Source organism: Triticum urartu, chromosome 7A (genome assembly GCF_056163025.1).
Source record: "Triticum urartu cultivar PI428250 chromosome 7A, HENAU_Tu73, whole genome shotgun sequence".
In the NCBI taxonomy this organism is placed as follows: Eukaryota; Viridiplantae; Streptophyta; class Magnoliopsida; order Poales; family Poaceae; genus Triticum; species Triticum urartu.
Genome location: NC_141879.1, coordinates 552,969,754 through 552,977,423, shown reverse-complemented (window position 1 = coordinate 552,977,423; position 7,670 = coordinate 552,969,754).

The window sequence follows — 7,670 nt, the reverse complement described above, 5'->3', positions numbered from 1 at the left end:
TAACATCATCTTCCTTGTAACCAGCAGCCTTCACTGGGGTTGGCGGAATATCAGCAACTTTAACTAGGCTGGACGGCTTATCCTCAACTCAGACTGGACTTGCCGGTTTATCAGCATGAACTGTTGTATCAACTTCTACTTGTTTAGTAAAGACATGATCTGGGGGTCGCATGTCATCAAGCGTGGCGTCAGCATTTGCTCCCTCCGGTTCAACAATCACATGGTCGTCCGACGGTTTATCTACACGACCCTTCTTGCTGGGTCTGGCCTTGGCTCTGAAAGATATATATATATATATATATATATATCAGTATAGCACATAAGTATAAAGCGTCAAAAAGAGAAAGCTTAAGGCGTTTACCCAAGGACGGTCTTGAGGGGCAGAAGCTGTGTGGCAGTTGACTCTCTGGATGATGAAGGTGGCGTTCCCTGATAATTTGAATCAGATGGATTAAGAGGCTGTCGGAAATAACCCGCCTTGGGGTAAGAAGTATTGGAAGTATTTGAGACCTCAGATCGGCGCTTCCGAACCAGCGTATTTGGTAGACTGGCTGAAGTTACTACTTGGCCACTATGTCGGGTTGTGCGGCGAGCTTTGTGTTGTTGCTTCTTCAAAAGAAAGTTTGGGTCCAAGTGAGCTTGGGGTTGAGAAAATCTTACTTTCCGGACTGCTTGACGGATTTTTTGTGTTGGCAGAGGGTCTGAACCAAAGGAAAGGATAATTACCTTTGCGTCATCAACTTGGTTGCCCTCAGCGTCATCCTGATAAATATCATTGTCAATGAGGTGTATGAAAAATGAACCAAGAGAATCAAGTTCTACCTCTACGTCCGGTTCATCAGGGTCGTCATCAAGATCTAAACCGATGGGTTCAGTTGCCTTCCTCTTGGCAGGTCTCTTGACAACCTTCGTCTTAGGTCGAGGGGCCTTAACCGTTTTCTCCTGTGGTTTCTTTTTCCAGAATGAGTCATCACCGTGTTTAAAAGATGGGCAGAGGGTATTAAAAGTTGCACAGTTAAGAATATCAGATATAAAGCGGAAGCAAGACAAATCTTATAGCTGGCGGTTTGTTCAGTGTGTAAAAGGGGCTTAACCCGGTCTTACTACACACAGCTTCCGGTTCATTCAACATTTTCTTGACAGACTCAGTAACTTCATCATCTGTTAGCTGGATGTCAATATGACGTCGAGAGTCTTTTGAGTCACCAGTATACTCGCACATTAAACCGGAGCGGTGACTTAACGCCAAGATACTCCAGGATATCCAGCAATGAACGAAGTCCACACCTGTCAAACCGTTGGCCATGAAAGCTCTGAGCTTGGCGAGTTGTGGTGCATACGAGGCCCGTTCCTTGGCAGTCAGTCGTTGCGGAAGTGGATGCGTGTTGGTAAGCCGGTGAGCACGGTAACCCGACAGAGGGCTCTCATCTTCAGGGGAAGTATCCTTACAATCACTACAAAAAAAGACACATCCGTGACATTTTGGGCCGAACGAATTTTTTTTCTGTCATACATATGACACTTCTATGACGATAATTGTGACAAAACCCGGTATCATCATAGATGTGGTGGGCTCCTACTTCTATGAAAAAAAATCATGACAGAAAATGGGCTTTTCGTCTTGGGCGGGCCGGAGACGCAGCTGCATGACATTCTTCAGGCCGTCCATGACGGAAAAAACCATGGTAGAAGCGAGGGCGAGGAAAATTTCGGGGAGTTCCCGGTTACGGTGGGAGGTCGGGGGCCGAGCGATGCACGCTTCTCTCGTACACGTACACGCGTGTGTGCGAGGCGTTGGCTCTAACTGAACCCAAGCGAGGCGTTGGGCTCTAACTGAACCCGAGCGATTGCACTGCAGGCTACGCGTTACTGAACCCGAGCGATCGATCGATGGCTGTTAACTGAACCTGATTGAGCGATTCCTTCGCTACTGCTGCTAACTGAAGCCGATCGATGCTACCTATGGATGACCAGTGAGCGTTGCGGGGGGGGGGGGGGGGGGTGGATGATCATTTCCCGGTGGGGGTGGATGAACAGGACCCCGTGGTGTTGCCTCTGGATGAAAAGGACCCCGATCGATCGAGCCGGTTGGGGCTGGATGAATAGGACCCCGTGGAGGGCTGGATGAACAGGACCACCCCGTGGAGGGCCGGATGAACAGGACCACCCCGTGGAGGGCAGGATGAACAGTAGCCCGTGGAGGCGTGGTTGAACAGGAGCCCGTGGAGAGGGGTGGTTGAACAGTAGCCGGTGGAGTAGCGCGCGGTGGAGGCTGGATGAACAGGAGCCCGTGGATGAACAGCCGCAGGTGGAGGCTGGAGGAGGTCGACGGTGGATGAACAGTAGCTCGTGGAGGCTGGAGGGGGTCGACGGTGGAGATGAACAGTATCCCGTGAAGTCCCGTTTTGTGGTACGCCACACCCCTGTTGATGAACAAGACCCTCGTTTCGACCGTAGCACTCCAACACAAGTCCGTTTCCTCCGTTTCGTGGTACGCCACACCCCTCCCGATGAACAGGACCCCCATTTCGAACGTAGGAGGTCCGTTTCCTCCGTTTTGCGGTACGCCAGACCCCTCACGATCAACAGGACCCTGTTCCGAATGTAGGAGGTCCGTTTCCTCCGTTGTGCGGTACGTCAGGCCTCGTTTCCATCACCTGTTCCGTCCAAGCCCTCCCGATGAACACGACCACGCATTCCGTTCCGACCCAGCCGGTTAGCTCCCACGCGTTCCGTTGCCTCCGGTGACCACGACGCATTCTGTTGCCTCCCCATGAACACAACGCATTCTGTTGCCTCCCCATGAACACGACGCATTCCGTTGCCTCCCCATGAACACGACGCATTCCGTTGCCTCCCCATGAACACGACGACGATGCTGTTTCTCCGTTCCGACCCAGCCATGTACATGAGCCCTCGCCGTACGTATGCGCGAGTAGGCGTTCGAGACCCCGCCCGTATGTACACATACGTGGCCGTATTTTCTTTCTTGCACCCTGGCCGCTGTACGTACGTGTACATGCTACATGCGCGCCTCTACTACGACACGTGCACGCCTCTACTATGACACGTGCGCGCCTCTACATTGACCAGTATGTACGAACACGTTCGTGACCAGAATGACAATGCTGCGTACGCTTTGACCAGGTGGGTCCCGACTGTCAGGCACTTCCTTGCCTGCTAAGATGTAGCTAGTGGGTCCCAACAGTCAGGGGGCGAATCGTTTTTTTGCCCGGACGCACTTCCTTGCGTGCGAAGATGTAGCTGGTGGGTCCCAGCAGTCAGGGGGAAATGTTTTTTTCGCGAAATACAGTGGCCCATTCGGTGGGTCCCAGCTGTCAGGTGGAGGAATCATTATTTTCCGCGTAATAAGGAGGCACTTCCTTGCTGTGGCTGTGGACCCAGCTGTCAGCCTCTGCACGTACAGTCCACGTCCGATGGAAGTCGTTCCTTGACCACGTTGACCACACCGTGCCGAGAGCACCAGGGCGGTGGACGACGGCGAGGCCTAGGAAGGGGATGACACGGAGGCAGGGAAGACTCGACAGTTATTTCCCATGCGGAGGGGAGTACGACTGTACGAGGGTTTACTGGTTCGTCTGCCGTCGCCGGAGAATGATAGTAGTTGTGGGTGAGTAGAGGGATGGCTAGGCCAGCGATGGGAGTACAGTCGGGCGGCGAGGCCTGCGCGGCAGCACAGCCAGCCGCGAGGAGGAGGGAGCAAGCAGTCTCGCCGGCGCTTGTTTGAGCGGCTGGAGAAGGAAGAGCAGAGATTGAAGAAGCATGACGGCCGTTGGATGGACATCCAACAGCCAGTGCTTGTGCGTCAACCTTTTTTAGGAAAGCCTCAAATCTATGGAAAATAGCATACAACCCATCTGCCATTATTTCTAATAATTTACATCCCATTTGCTAATTCTTAAGGTTTTTTTGGAGCCCATATTCTTTTTGTTAGCATTACAGCCCATATTGTGGCAACGGTTAAAAAATTATACGAAATTTTGCATATTTCGGTGCGGTCAGAACTGTTTTTAATCCTGAAATTTCGACTCACATTCATATTGATTTTTGAAAATAAATGTATATCAATATAAAATCCAACAAATTCTCCACGCATAAAAATTAATGTAATTTAAAATCTTGAAATGAAAAAAGATATTTGGAACTAATTGCCGTTTTGATGTGTTTTAAAAATGTACAACCCATTTCTCATTACTGATGGGCCATTTTCTCGGCCAGCCGAATGAAAGCTCTCCTCGTCTTGAAAGTTTTGCAACCCAAGAGGCCTGACAAAGCGACTTACTAGGCAAATCACAAAAAAACTGGGCTGTGGCCGTGGACCCAGCTGTCAGCCTCTCCACGTACAGTACTCTTCCGATGGAAGTTGTTCCTTGACCATGTTGACCACGCCACGTGGAGAGCACCATGGCGGTGGACGACGGCGAGGCCTAGGAAGGGGACGACGCGGCAGTGGAAGCCTGCATGGAGAGGACTACGAGGGTTCACTGGTTCAGCTGCGGGGTGAGGCTGCCGTTGCCGCAGGGCCTGGCCAGCGGTGGGAATAGTAGGGGGCGGTGAGGCCTCTGCGGCAGCACAGCCGGCCACAGGAGGCGGGAGCATGCGGCACGACCAGCGCTGCTTTGGTCGGCTGGAGCAAGAAGACAGAGGTTGAAGAAGCACTACGGCCGTTGGATGGACATCGTACGGTCACTGGAGCTAGAATCGTTCATATTGACTAAGTTGACAAAGCCCTTCGTCCCCGTCAACTTAGTAGGCCCACAAGTCAGCCTTCCAGCAAGGTGGGTCCCAGCTAGCCGGGGGAGTATTCATTTTTTTGTGCGTAATAAGGAGGCACTTCCGGGGGTCCGAGCTGACAGCGGGGGGGGGGGGGGGGGATGTTTTTTTCTCGAAATACGGTGGCCCGTCCGGTGGGTCCCAGCAGTCAGGGGGAAACGGTATTTTCGCAAAATACCGGTGGCCTGTCCGGTGGGTCCCCCCTGTCAGGTGGAGGAATAATTATTTTGCACGTAATAAGGAGGCACTTCCTTGCTGCGGCCGTGGACCCAGCTATCAGCCTCTCCACGTACAGTCCATGTCCGATGGAAGCCGTTCCTTGACCATGTTGACCACGCCGCGCCGAGAGCACCAGGGCAGTGGACGACGGCGAGGCCTAGGAAGGGGACGACGCAGAGTCGGGGAAGACGCGGCAGTGGATGCCCACACGTAGAGGAGTACGAGGGTTCACTGGTTCACTGCGGTGTGAGGCTGCCGTCGCCGCAGAATAACAGGGGGCATGGGTGAGTAGAGGGATGGCCTGACCAGCGGTGGGAGTAGTAGGGGGCAGTGAGGCCTCCGCCGCATCGCAGTCGGCCACGGGAGGCAGGAGCACAAGGCACGACCAGCGCTGGTTTGGGCGGCTAGAGCAAGAAGACCAGAGGTTGAAGAAGCACTACGGCCATTGGATGGACATCGTATGGTCACTGGAGCTAAAATCGTGCATATTGACTAAGTTGACAAAGCCCTCCATCCCCGTCAACTTAGTAGGCCCACAAGTCAGCCTGCCACTAAGGTGGGTCCTAGCTAGCAGGGGTATTCATTTTTTTTGTGCGTAATAAGGAGGCACTTCCGGTGGGTCCGAGCTGACAGCAGGGGGAACGTTTTTTTCGCGAAATACGGTGGCCCGTCGGGTGGGTCCCAGCAGTCAGGGGCAAACGTTTTTCTCGTGATATACTGGTGGGCGTCCGGTGGGTCCCTGCTGTGAGGTGGAGGAATAATTATTTTCCGCGTAATAAGGAGGCACTTCCTTGCGGCTACCATGGACCCAGCTGTCAGCCTCTCCACGTACAGTATTCTTCCGATGGAATTCGGTCATTGACCACATTTACCATGCCGCGCCGACAGCACCATGTTGGTGGACGACGGCGAGGCCTAGGAAGGGGACGACGCGGAGCCGGGGAAGATGCGACAGTGGATGTCCACGCGGAGAGGAGTACGAGGGTTCACTGGTTCGGCTGCGCTGCCGTCGCCGCAGAATAACAGCGGGTGTGGGTGAGTGGAGTGGAGGGATGGCCTGGCCAGCGGTGGGAGTAGTATGGGGGCGGTGAGGCCTCCGCGACAGCACAGCCGGCCACGGGAGGCAGGAGCAGGCGGCACGACCGGCGCTGCTTTGGGCGGCTTGAGCAAGAAGACCAGAGGTTGAAGAAGCACTACGGCCGTTGGATGGACATCGTACGGTCAATCGGGCTAGAATCGTGCATATTGACTAAGTTGACAAAGCCCTTCGTCCCCGTCAACTTAGTAGGCCCACTATACTGGGTCCCAGCTAGCAGGGGGGAGTATTCATTTTTTTGTGCATAATAAGGAGGCACTTCCTTGCGTGCGAAGATATAGCTAGTGGGTCCGAGCTGTCAGCGGCGGTAACATTTTTTTTGTTAAATACAGAGGCCGTTTCGGTGGGTCCCAGATGTCAGGTGGAGGAAATCATTATTTTGCGCGTAATAAGGAGGCATTTCCTTGTGTGCGGGCATGGACCCAGCTGTCAGCATCTCCACGTATAGTCCACTTCAGATGTATGTCGGTCGTTGACCACGCTAACCACGCCACGCCGAGAGCACCAGGGAGCTGGACGACGGCGAGGCCTAGGAAGGGAACGACACGGAGGCAGGGAAGAGTCGGCCGTTGTTTTTGTTTCCCATGCGGAGGGGAGTACGACTGTACGAGGGTTTACTGGTTCGTCTGCCGTCGCCGGAGAATAACAACATGTGTGGGTGAGTAGAGGGATGGCTAGGCCAGCGATGGGAGTACGATGGGGCGGTGAGGCCTGCGCGGCAGCACAGCCGGCCGCGGAGAGGAGGGAGCAGGCAGTCCCGCCGGTGCTTGTTTGAGCGGCTGTAGCAGGAAGAGTAGAGATTGATGAAGCACGACGGTCGTTGGATGGACATCCAACAGTATACTGTGGAAAGCCTCAAATCTGTGGAAAACAGCATACAACCCATCTGCCATTATTTCAAATAATTTACAGCCCATTTGCTAATTCTTATGGGTTTTTTGAGCCCATATTCTTTATGTTAGCATTACAGCCCATATTGTGGCCACGGTTAAAAAATTATACGAAATTTTGCATATGTCGGTGCGGTCTGAACTGTTTTTAATCCTAAAATTTCAAGTCACATTCAGACTGATTTTAAAAATAAATGTATATCAATATAAAATCCAATAAATTGTCCATGCATAAAAATCAATGCAATTTAAAATCTCGAAATGAAAAAAAGATATTTGAAAATAATTGCTGAATTGATGTGTTTTAAAAATGTACAGCCCATTTCTCATTACCGATAGGCCATTTTCTCGGCCAGCCGAATGAAGCTCTCCTCATCTTGAAAGATTTGCAGCCCAGTAGGCCTGATAAAGCGACTTACTTGACAAATCAAAAAAGAACTGGGCTAGCCATTTTCAGAAAGAAAAAAAACTACTGGGCTGGTCTGTGGTAAACATAAAAGAAAAGGCTGTCTAGACAGGCTAGAGTGTCCCGCACAACCCAGTTGACACCCTGCTTCCGTCTCAAAAACAAATTTGATAAATGCCACTCCTATTATGGCGATTCATAAAAATGCCACTGCAATTTCCAAACTTTGAAAAATGCCACTGCAATTTTTGCAAACTTTTAAAAA